Raw genomic sequence first — 12,965 nt, forward strand, 5'->3', positions numbered from 1 at the left:
ATATATTTTTTGTATTGTTATGATTTGTTAGTGTATTCCATCCTATGGTATATTAATTGCTTTTTTGCTTTGTCCATCAGGTGGCAGTAAAATTTGACAACGAGTCGAAACGTGTGGAAAGTATAAGCATTGTGAGTACAAGTGATTTTTCAACAGAAAAAAAATACCCAAGACTGAGTTAAATCCCTATTTATAACCAATTAACAGCCAAAAATGTTTATTTCATCCAGTCTGAACATCCCAAGGCTTCCCAAAAAAAGTCACCCCAATAGTCCTGGCCAGACCAGCAGGACTTCTAAAGTACGTCATAGTCATCCAGCGTGTTCACTTTATGGAACACAAACGGAGGCAGCATTGAGCATCATCTTGTTCAGAATGCTGTGTGGATATATTCTAGATAGTTTCAACATCTACAGGACCAACATGAACACCTGGTCCAAACTGGGCTTGACAGAAAGTAAGTTATTCTCCATCCTCAGTACAATTTTAAAACTTCATAGGCTTTATAGGAGATGACTATATGGAAAATGCAGGAAGATCTTACAGCTTAGAATAAGAAGAGCGGATTTAGTGTACGGTAATAATCAGACGTCTCTCCCATCTTTCTGCACAGAATGCTGCCATTTGGTCTGCTCCCTTCTGCAGCAAAAGCCAGAATGTCGGTATGATCTGGACAGGATTGTTCACCATGACTGGTTTTAGGTACTGAGCCTAAGATGAGCTAAAAACAATTAAGGTGTATTTTGAAAATGCCACCTGTTCTAATAATGAATTTAACAATAAAGCTGTGTTTTGTTCCAGGTGTAAGACCAGTCACAGCCACTCTGAAAGTGTCATCTGTGCAGCTGTTTCGTCTGCCAGGCAGAATTGAGTGGCATCCCCGTCCATCCACTTTAACGTCTTGCAGGGCCAGCAAGCCCTGGTAGCATTTTGTGCCTTTGGCTTGAGGCAGCAATATTAACAACTGGTGATGTTGCTTGCTGAAGGATGTGAAAATGTATGTATTTTGTAAATAATACAAAAATGTATTACTTCATCTGAATGGCTGCAGAGGTTCCTGCCAGAGCCTTCAAAGAGATCTACTGTTTAGTCAAAAAACAGTTCACTCACTCAACTAAAACTTCTATATTTTACATTTTATATTCACAGAATGAAATTCAATTAAAAAATAATAACTCTTCTGCATCACAAGATCAAAGATGCTGTCAGAAGACAAAGATAATGATTTTATTTCAAAAATGTTAAATGTGATTGATGATAGTGTTCATACATAATAATTTAAAAAATGAACAAAACCAAATGGATACTTTTTTTAGGGAGGCTGTTAACTAATATCTGCTTCTATCTAGTCAAGTCAAGTCAAGTCTTGACTTGACATATTCATATATCTATAACAGAGAAGATGAATATGTTTCATAAAAATGCATGAAACCCATTAGTCATCCTGCCACACTAGAGCAGTGCTTCCTAAAATGTGTTTCTGAATCTTCATCAATATTGCTCATTTTGTATGCTTGCCTAATCAAACACACCTGACTCAGATCATCAGTTCATTAATAGAGACTCCTAGACCTCAAATGGGTGTCACACATAAAGACATTCAAAATGTGCAGTGTTGGGTGGCTTCGGGAAAACACTGTTTTATAACACAGTTTTAAAGCAGGCAGGAGTGTGAGAACCTTGCAAATGGAATCACATCTTTAATATTGTGGAGTCCCAGAATGCACTGCAGGTACCTCTCAAAGCCCATCCCAAACCCACCATGGGGGACTGAGCCAAACTCTCTCAGCTGCAGATACCGGTCATATATATCATAAAGATGCTCTGTAAGGGTATGTTTACATGCTAACAAATGTGAAGTTTTTCTTTTGCATTTTTCATGTGCAAATGACAACGTTGTCAAAGCGACCCCCATTCGCACAGATCCAAGAAAAAAACTGAAAAAGGTGCATTATGCATGCCAGGCCTCTAGTTGGCGATGTCACTTTGTAAAGAAAAGCTACTCAAACACCTAATATATGCATGCATGTCCTTTAGTACTTGATGTTCTATTTACACTGTGAAAGTTTGGTGTCAGTTTTTTTTTTCTTAACCTTTATTCAGCAAAGATGCATTAAAATGATCAAAATCGACAGTACAGACATTTACTAATGTTACAAAATATATATTTCAAATTTTTCTATGTCAAACAAATGCTGTTCTTTTGAATCTTGGAAAAATGTATCACAATTTCCACAAAAATATTAATAATATTAAGAAATGTTTTTTTTAGTGCTATCAAACGATTAAATCGCATCCAAAATAATATTTTTGTTTACATAATATATGTATGTGTGCTGTATATATTTATGTATATATAAATATTTATGTATATATATATGTGTGTGTGTATTTTATTTTTCAAATTTTTTTTATATATTAAATATATTAATAATATAAATTATATGAATACAAATATAGACGTAAATACATGTAAATATTATGATATGCGCAAAATATTTTGAACAGTAGTTTATCCTTAAATAATTACAGCATATATTATTTGTTATTACTTATTACTCTGTGAAAAGGGATTTTTCTCTATTTCCTACTGTGCTAGTCGTTGACTCAGAAGTTCTAGTCTCTCCTCTCCCAGGGATCCACCACAAAGCTCCCCCACTCCAGGCACCAAGAGATCTACAGCAGCTGCCTGTCCAAAAAATCATCAGTGAATAAGCAATGAGCACACAGAGGCGAAGAAAAGCGGAAAAAAGGTCTAATGGACAAGCTGAATTCAAAAAGACATGCCATTACATCTTTATCACATCTGATCATTTACTCTAGGCTTTAAACACATAATATAAACATATTTCACACAGATTAGCAGTTACTCATTCTTACAGTGTGGTTGGGCTTGTTCTGGTTGTCTCGGGCATAGAAAGGCTTTAACTCGTAGGGATAGTTGATGACAAACAGCGGGGCGTTTCCACAATGTTTCACTAGGAACTTCTCATGTTCTGTCTGAAGATCACAGCCCCACTAATGTAAAGCATATGTCAAGGAAAGGGAGAACAGACCATATTAAAAAAGATCTTCTCAAACTGACATATACACTACCATTGAAAGGTTTGGGTCAGTAAGGTTTTTAAAGTTTTAATGTAATGCAGCCTTGGTGACTGTCTTGGCCTCATCCAGGCTGTTTTTACTTGATTAAAAAAATACAGTAAAACCAGTAATATGTTGAGATTTTATTAGAATTTATAGGGCACCTATTATGCAACTTTCAGTGCATTTGGCTTCCCATAAGTACGACTAAACACTGGTTCTGAATGAGAAACAAGCTTTTAAATGAAAATGATGCATTATGATATATACACACTTTCAAATCAATCTTCAAACCATAATCAGTTGCTTGATAGAGTCTTTAGTGTATGTAATTCACTGAGTGGGAAGGAATGAGTTTTCTACCTTCATAAGGTCGTCTAGTGCCAGAACTCTGCCAAGTGTCTCCTGCTTTGAGAGTTCTCCGCTCTGAACGTAGGACCAAATGTGTACACTGCTGAAAAAGCCCTACAACAGACAACAGCAGACGCTGAGCAATCACAAAATAGTTTAGCATTCAACTTTAGCTAATGATTCATTATACATTTTGTAATGTCTGTTCTAGTGGATCTCAAACCATTGACCAACACAATAAAGGATATTTACTCTGCTGTAATTATGACAAATAGACACTGGGAGGTTTGATACAACACACTGATATATAAATGATTGATAATTGATTCCACAATTCATTTGATTCTATAAGCTTCCAGAATCTGATTCTGAATGGTTTTTAATAAATAATAGATAATAATAGCTATTGCTGGGGAAAGCAATGATTAATCTGGATATTCTCTGTTTTTAGCATTGTAATTCATTTTTAAGTAACATTTCTATTCAATGGTTTCCTCTGCCACAATAAAGCAATGTTTTTTCCAATTTTGAGGGTTTTCTCAGTAAATATTGCGATTCAATTATGTTGTACAACAAAAACTTCCTAATCAATTTGCAGCCCTAATAATAAACTTGAGCTAAAATCAGATTTTGTATATTCTTAAGAGTGTGATTAATGTGACTAGTTGTGTCTAAACTATTTACCCTGCCATCACCTCCAGGTGCAGTTGTCCTGAGACGGCACAGAGAAGAAATGTGGGTTTGGGTCATCTTTATGCCCTGCAGGCTTCAGAGAGCACAAACATAAGTTTTCAGTGTTTTAAGGAAGACTCAATACATCCATGTACCATATTTTGAAATAATATAATTTAGCTTGTTGCTATATCTCACATGTCACCCGTCAACTGAACTCCGTACCTCAACTTGGAAGAGTTCTCCAGCTCCCTCACAGTCATTTGAGGTGATTACTGGTGTGTGTATCTGCACATAAGCATTATCCTGTAACAACAATTAACACAATCACTCAAAAGGAAATATAAGCCATATGAGAATTTTATTTTTATAATTTATATATAATTTATATATTTTATAATTTTTATATTTTTTTTCTAGAATCATGTTTTGTTATTAATTTGTACATTAGACAGGTAATATAAGAATAAAAGAATGAAAATACATTTAAAACAATTTTTTACTATTCAATTTTTTTTTTAACATTTCTCATATTACAAACTTTATAATAAAATATATAAAATTCATAAATGCACACAGACAGGCACACACACACACACATATATATATAAGCTGCAGAACTGTTTTAACATTGATCAAAAGAATTGTGTCTTAAGTAACAAATCAGAGTATTCAAAAGATTTCTGAAGGATCATGTGACACTGAAGACAGGAGTAATGACGCTGAAAATTCAGCTCTGCTTTACAGGAATAAATTACTTATAAAATATATTAAAACATTCACTTTATTTTTAAATTGTATAAATATTTCACAATATTATGATCAAATAAATGCAGCCTTGGTGGGCATAAGAGACTTCTTTCGAGAAATCTTACTGATGCCAAACTTTAAACGGTAATGTGTAAATGAGAACTCTTTACCCTGAAGAATGACTGGATAGCAGTTGTAGCCTCACTGCGTATCCTGAGCAAAGAGCTGAAGGCATTTGTTCGGCATCTGAGGTGAGAAAACTGCCTAACATACTCCAGAGAATGACGCTCCTTGATCTTGAAAGGAAAGTCCTAGAGCAGACATACTAGATCATTATATTAACTGTGATCTGATCATGACTTTATGAATCACTTTCCATCAGTTTTATCTGACTGATTCATTTTTAAAGTAAAGACTCACCACAGGATTGCATTCTCCAACCACTTTAATATGCTGAGCATGTAACGCCACATTCTGCCTCTTACTTGGGCTCTTCTCTAAGGTGCCAGTGATATCAACAGCACAGCCAAATGTGAGGTCTCTTGACATGAAGGGAGGATATATAAAAACTATACATCTACAGAGGCCCCAAAGACTATTCAAACAAACAAAAATGACATTTTCTTTCCATTTTTGCAATTCAAAGGTGATTTTTAGTGGATGTAAGAAATCAGTTCCCGCAGATTTACACAGGTGTACTTGTTGTCTTACTGTAAACTGTAACAATATATATACTTAAATTCAAAATGTCATTATGCAAAATGTTTTGTTTGAAAAGTACTTGCGCTAACACTTCATTACAATGAATGTCACTTGCTTTGTTATTTAATACAATGACATTCATTAATTTTTATGTGGCTGTAAGTGGAGTCGGTGTATACTGTATATCAAGATTTGCATGACATTTAATATAGCATTTCATATTAGTTCTAGCTCAAAGACAGTGTTCAATAAGCAAATGCAGAGAATAGCACCTGGCTTTCAAGTGTGAGCTGCTGACAACCTCCATCGTTCACATGTTGAACTTCCATCATTCACATGTAAGAAGAGGTTGTCTTTCTGTGGCCTGACGGATCGAACCCATCCCTGCAGGAACAGCAAACATGTCGACATGTAATGATCGCAGATGTTTATTCAGCTACACTACATTCAAAAGTTATTTTAAATAGTACAATATTTCACAATATTACTGCTTTTCCTGTATTTTGGATCAAATAAATGCAGGCATGGTGAGCAGAAGAGACTTCTTTAAAAAACATTAATGTATGGCCTATTCATAACATACTTTTATTAATCTATTCATATTAACATACTTGTGCTAGTTAAATTTGACCATTAACAATCTCTAACAGTGTGCAGTATCATTGCTATTTTAGCATCATTTTAATAATATGTTGAACGATTTTTTATGTATATATTTATATTTTTAATATCTAGCACTTACATTTTTATTTTATTTCAGTTTTAGTTTTTCAAGTTAAGCTAAATAAAAAGGAAAAATGCTAATCAAACTAAATATATTTTTTTAAGTAACAGAATAATTTTTTGTAAATATTTTTTTTGTTACTTTTAGGCTATATTACACTTGACCTAACTCATTTATCACATTCATTTAAATATTCTTGTACCATATTGACATAAACAATAAATTAAGGTTTCCCAAACGGTGTTTTGTGAATTTAATGAAACATACATATATTTAAGCAAATATGTAAGGTTAAAAGAGATTCAGCTGATAACTTTTTGCCCTTTTTTTGACACTTTTTGCATAATTTCACAATTAATGTGTACTTTGATCTCATATTTAATCTCAAGCATTCGGTCTTTGGTAAATAAATACTTTAACTTTTGACAAAAACATTAGTAGGTGTGATGGAAATGCCTGATAGAATAAGGGACAGTCATTCATACAAATAAATGCTAAAATTGCTTCCCACTGTATGTGCATGCATGCATATGTAAAAATAACATGTTAATAATAACAACAATAAAGATACAAAGTCTAGTTCTGCTACAATAAAAGATACAAGTCCAAGTAGCAAAAATCAATGATGAATGCATAATAAAATGTCAAATGAAATCTAGCAGCTTTAATAAAATGATTTCAGCTTTATAAAATAATGTCAGACAAGTTCTCACCTGTATTCTAACATGTGACCCTGTCTCTTTGCTTGAGAGCGCATCAGACACTCTCACTTTCTTGGACAACATGCAAACAATGCCGAGGTGAAAGCAGGAATCCGCTGTGATGTGAGCATCATGTCAGCTGAGTGTGAGGCTTATGAGGGTCTGGATCCAGCTTGCACTTCTCTGCTTCTTCCGCTTTAAATCACGTCCAGTAACTGGGATGTAATGTAATTTTTGATAAAGTTTGATAGTAAAATGCACTTCTATAACAGCTCAATTAGTTTGTCTCATAAGCATAATAACATAATTCCTTCAAGTGAAGGATCTCCATTTCACCAAAAATGTCACTGGTTCTCAACCCTCGATATACACTCACCTAAAGGATTATTAGGAACACCTGTTCAATTTCTCATTAATGCAATTATCTAATCAACCAATCATATGGCAGTTGCTTCAATGCATTTAGGGGTGTGGTCCTGGTCAAGACAATCTCCTGAACTCCAAACTGAATGTCAGAATGGGAAAGAAAGGTGATTTAAGCAATTTTGAGCGTGGCAGACGGGCCGGTCTGAGTATTTCACAATCTGCTCAGTTACTGGGATTTTCACGCACAACCATTTCTAGGGTTTACAAAGAATGGTGTGAAAAGGGAAAAACATCCAGTATGCGGCAGTCCTGTGGGCGAAAATGCCTTGTTGATGCTAGAGGTCAGAGGAGAATGGGCCGACTGATTCAAGCTGATAGAAGAGCAACTTTGACTGAAATAACCACTCGTTACAACCGAACAAAGCAAAGCATTTGTGAAGCCACAACACGCACAACCTTGAGGCGGATGGGCTACAACAGCAGAAGACCCCACCGGGTACCACTCATCTCCACTACAAATAGGAAAAAGAGGCTACAATTTGCAGGAGCTCACCAAAATTGGACGGTTGAAGACTGGAAAAATGTTGCCTGGTCTGATGAGTCTCGATTTCTGTTGAGACATTCAGATGGTAGAGTCAGAATTTGGCGTAAACAGAATGAGAACATGGATCCATCATGCCTTGTTACCACTGTGCAGGCTGGTGGTGGTGGTGTAATGGTGTGGGGGATGATTTCTTGGCACACTTTAGGCCCCTTAGTGCCAATTGGGCATCGTTTAAATGCCACGGCCTACCTGAGCATTGTTTCTGACCATGTCCATCCCTTTATGACCACCATGTACCCATCCTCTGATGGCTACTTCCAGCAGGATAATGCACCATGTCACAAAGCTCGAATCATTTCAAATTGGTTTCTTGAACATGACAATGAGTTCACTGTACTAAAATGGCCCCCACAGTCACCAGATCTCAACCAAATAGAGCATCTTTGGGATGTGGTGGAACGGGAGCTTCGTGCCCTGGATGTGCATCCCACAAATCTCCATCAACTGCAAGATGCTATCCTATCAATATGGGCCAACATTTCTAAAGAATGCTTTCAGCACCTTGTTGAATCAATGCCACGTAGAATTAAGGCAGTTCTGAAGGCGAAAGGGGGTCAAACACAGTATTAGTGGTGTTCCTAATAATCCTTTAGGTGAGTGTATAGCCTACTGTATATTAGGGCTACAAAAATAAAAATACCATGGTAGAAATATCAAGGAATGTTACTTAATAGATTTTACCAAATGATTTAGGCTACTGTCCTGAAAATGTATGAAATTAATAAACCATCATATTTGAACAACAGAAGTTCACACTTTACAGAAAAAAAAAATAAAAACTTACAAATTTTAGACCTGGTTTCACAGACAGGGATTAGACTAAACCTGGATAGTTCAATTAGGACATTTAAGTAATTTTTTTATAAACGTGCCTTAGAGAAAAAAAAATTACTGGTGTGCATCTTGAGACAAAACAAAGGCACTGATATATTTTAAGACCAGTCAGTGCAAGTTTCTTTCAGTTGAAACAGCTCAGATTTAGGTTTTAGTCTGGGACTAGGTTTAAACCCTGTCTGCGAAACCGAGGCTATATCTCTCAACTTGCCAAAGTCACATAATATGGTCACTGCCTTACACTTTCTGACTGCAGAAATTCTGTAGAGTGTGAAAGACGAGCTAAAGTTTCAACCTTCTATTTTACTGGATAGACTTTCATAAAGGTCAGTGCAACTGTGCTGTATAGGCTTTTAAATATGCATTTTCAGGTACTTTAAAGAGGGTCAGTGAGGTGCAGGAATGTTTCAGGGTAATGAACAGAAGGGCTGCTCTGAGATTAACATATTCAGATGTCAACTAACTTGCTGGGAAATGCTTTTCAAGAATTCATATTTACTTGTGGGAATAATTTTAAAAGTTCACTCTTGAAAAGTGCACTCTTGAAGAACATTCATGAATCCATTTCATGTAAAATATGAGGCAATACATCATATCATACATACAGCTCACATGTGCATTCTAGGGTTAAGCTATGGTGTTTCAATATGTTTCATTGATTTTATTCATTAAACTTGATTGTAGATTCATAACCACATAATTGCAGCGCTCATCTTTCCCACAAGATGGCGCTGTAACTCCATCAGTAAGTTATGCAGAGCAAGCCATTGACGAGACAAATCTATTTACTTACTTATTTATTAGCTCAGCATCTTCAGCAATTAATTATTAAAGCAGCTTTAGGGTCTCTGTGGACTGCATCTCACCAAAGGCAATGCTAATGTTATTTTACGGCATGTTACAGAATTATATTTATCTGTGCCTTTGTTTGCTTTTTTGTGAAATTCAATTTTACAGCCGATTTGATGAAGCTGTGATGCGAAATTCATTAGCTGATGTTTTAACATCCAGACAGGATTCGTTCAGTAAACTTTCACATAATATTAGGCTACCTGTTTATAGCTACTGAATATATTCTAATAATACAGAGAGACTGTATAGCCAAGTTCAGGGCATCCTTATTTCCCTACTTCTGGGCCTCAATCAATAGGCTATGTGATTAAGCAACACAAACAGGGATCTTGTTTTAAAAGCTCCGAGCTCAGAGGGCAGCGGTGTCCTCACCTCTCTCCTGACGGACTCTATAACTGCTGTATTGACCTTTAATTCACAGCTTATCATCAGTTCCTCCACAGCTCAAGCTATGCATGTGCACAGTAAGCAGCATTGATTTCACGTCACGATGCTCGTTTAGTTCTGATGAAGCCAAAATTGTGATATCTTCTGAGGGAAAGACTTTGGACGCCTCTCAAGCCAAACCTGCCGGTGATCAAAACAGTATCTGCTGAGAGAAGCCTTTGTAACCTTTGTTTGATGGATGTTGATGATTAACATTGTCTGAGTATTGTTTTAAAGCCCAAAAATAAGATGAAAAAGAAGATTTCAATATAATAATTACATAAAGGACTACAGGATTGAAGTTTAAGGCCACATGAAAACTAAATTTGAGTTCTGTTTGCTTTAAGAACATGACCTATAGCCTATAATGTGTCCTCACAGCCACAGTAAAGGCTATGGATCAAGAACCCCTTCACTGACACCAAACCAGCATTATATTTCTTTTTGAAGTTTTATATTGGATATTAACACGGATGTTTAGCATAATTAGTATGATTAAAATGACCATTATTACAATGAATTAATCTTAAAAGCTACTATGTACTACTGTGGCTAAAAACAGATGTAGCCTACAGGTGTAGTCCACATAGGACAAAAACATACAATAATTTGTACAACAGATTTCTTATTTGTAACTCATAATTAACTTTTATATGTGTAAACGTTGTTTTGTTTATATTGTCTTAAGTTGCTGGGGTATAGTGACGTGACATAGGGCCAAGTATGGTGGCTCATACTCAGAATTCGTGCTCTGCATTTAACCCATACAAAGTGCACACACACAGCAGTGAACACACACACACACACACACACACACAGTGGGCGCCCGGAGTTGGGGGTTCAGTGCCTTGCTGAAGGGCTCCTCAGTCGTGGTATTGAGGATAGTGAGAGTGCTGGACATTCACTCCCCTCCACCTACAATTCCTGCCGGCCTGAGACTCGATATCACAACATTTGGATTATGAGTCTGACTCTCTAACCATTAGGCCACGACTTCCCCTATATTTCTATATTTGTAGCAATAGCCAAAAATACATTGTATGTGTCACAATTATTGAATTTTCTTTTTTGCCAAAAGTCATTAGGATATTAAGTAAAGATCATGTTCCATGAATATATTTTGTAAATTTCCTTCCGTAAATATATCAAAACTTAATTTTTAATTCGTAATATGCATTGCTAAGAACTTCATTTGGACAACTTTAAAGGCGATTTTCTCAGTCTTTTGATTTTTTTTTGCACCCTCAGATTTTCAAATAGTTGTATCTCGGGCCAAATATTGTCCGATCCTAACAAACCATACATCAATGGAAAGCATTTATTCAGCTTTCAGATGATATATAAATCTCAATTTCGAAAAATTGACCCTTATGGCTGGTTTTGTGGTCCAGGGTCACATTTGTAACTTATAAGTAACTCTTCTTATCAGTAACGTCTGCTTAAAATGTATTAAACCATAATACAGATACTAGTTTTTGTATTATTTAACTGCAACTGCTGCTTTAAAGCAAATTCAAAATCATTCCAGTCAGAATTCAGCATACTAACATAGCGTTCTTACTAATTCTACAGGCCTGTTCATGCCAAGGTGATAATGATAACAAATAAATATATATAACAGTTTTAAATTTAAAAACATAGGACAGGCTACAGCCAACAGACTATATGCATTGCTAAGAACTTCATTTGGACAACTTCACAGGCGATTTTCCTCAATATTTTTATTTTATTTTATTCTTTTGCACCCTCAGATTCCAGGTTTTCAAAATAGTTGTATCTTGGCCAATTGTCCTATCCTAACAAACCAATGGAAAGCTTATTTATTCAGCTTTCATATGATGCATAAAACTAAATTTTTTAAAAATTGACCCTTATGACTGGTTTTGTGGTCCAGGGTCACAAATGTATAAATAATAAGGTAAATATATAAATGATATCTAAAAAAAAATCCTCATTATGACGGTAGCCAATTTAATGCAAATCAACTGAGAACGGGGACATAAACATTCAATTTGGCCTCAGAGGCGAAGGAAAGAAAAACAAAGGCAGCAGAAAACAGCATGTGTGCTAGTCCTATTGATCCTTCGGAATTGTCACTGCTTAATGTTTCATGAGCTTAGCTAGACAAATCCTTCAGGAGCGGCCCAATATCTTTACAGCAGCACCTTAACTCCCACATATCAATTCGTCCCTTTGTTTGCGAGAGGCTGATAAGGGAAAGTGGGACTTCAATTTGCAGATTACACTTATTTCTCTCTGCTTTGCCTTGCTCTTTTTCCTGTCAGCTTTTCATCATCAAAAACAGCTGGATCGAGCACGCTTTGACCATTTTTAACCCACAGCTTTTGACATGAAAGAGACGTGAAATTAAAATACTGGGCTTGTACAGGCAGAGGTTGTACTACGCATACTACTGAATTTTGCCTAAAAAACTCTCATCTGACCACAAAACATCCTCCCACATAACTTCATCATTATTATGCAAACTCTACCCATTGATCTTTTTGAGAACTGGCTTCTTTTGTGCCGGCCTCCCAAACAGGTCAGTGTTATACAGAGCTCTTGATATGGTCGACTGGTGCACCTTTACTCCATTCTCTGGAGGTATTTCAGAGTGACCCTTGGCCTCTTAAAAATCTCCTTCTTTCAAAAGCTTTTCAGTTCTTATTTTCACAGCTGTCCTGCAGGCTACAGCCTGTGTAATGACCTCCAAACCTTGTTTTATATCATACTGTGGTGTTTTTTTAAGAACTCTAAATAGAGGTCAAATTAAAGGCAATTGTACCCTCATTAAGGCAATTTTTAATTTGTGCAAAAGCAGTGCTTCTGTAAGACGGGGACAAAATACTTTCACAAACTGCATACTGTATGGGGGTTCCGAAGTCTACAATGAAATTCT

General features: G+C 35.9%; 1 pseudogene across 1 annotated transcript; it reads right to left on the bottom strand.

Annotated features, from left to right (window-relative positions):
* Positions 1 to 1,654: 1,654 nt before the first annotated feature.
* LOC306851744 (asparaginyl-tRNA synthetase-like) lies at positions 1,655 to 7,068 on the bottom strand (annotated as a pseudogene). Its single transcript has 11 exons — positions 6,997 to 7,068; positions 5,832 to 5,943; positions 5,278 to 5,398; positions 5,028 to 5,168; positions 4,333 to 4,413; positions 4,120 to 4,201; positions 3,475 to 3,549; positions 3,298 to 3,304; positions 2,881 to 3,018; positions 2,592 to 2,689; positions 1,655 to 1,824 (listed from the first exon to the last, which is right to left on the bottom strand). The product of its transcript is annotated as an asparaginyl-tRNA synthetase-like (transcript).
* Positions 7,069 to 12,965: the final 5,897 nt, after the last annotated feature.

Source organism: Barbus barbus (genome assembly GCF_936440315.1).
Source record: "Barbus barbus genome assembly, chromosome: 31".
Classification (NCBI taxonomy): Eukaryota; Metazoa; Chordata; class Actinopteri; order Cypriniformes; family Cyprinidae; genus Barbus; species Barbus barbus.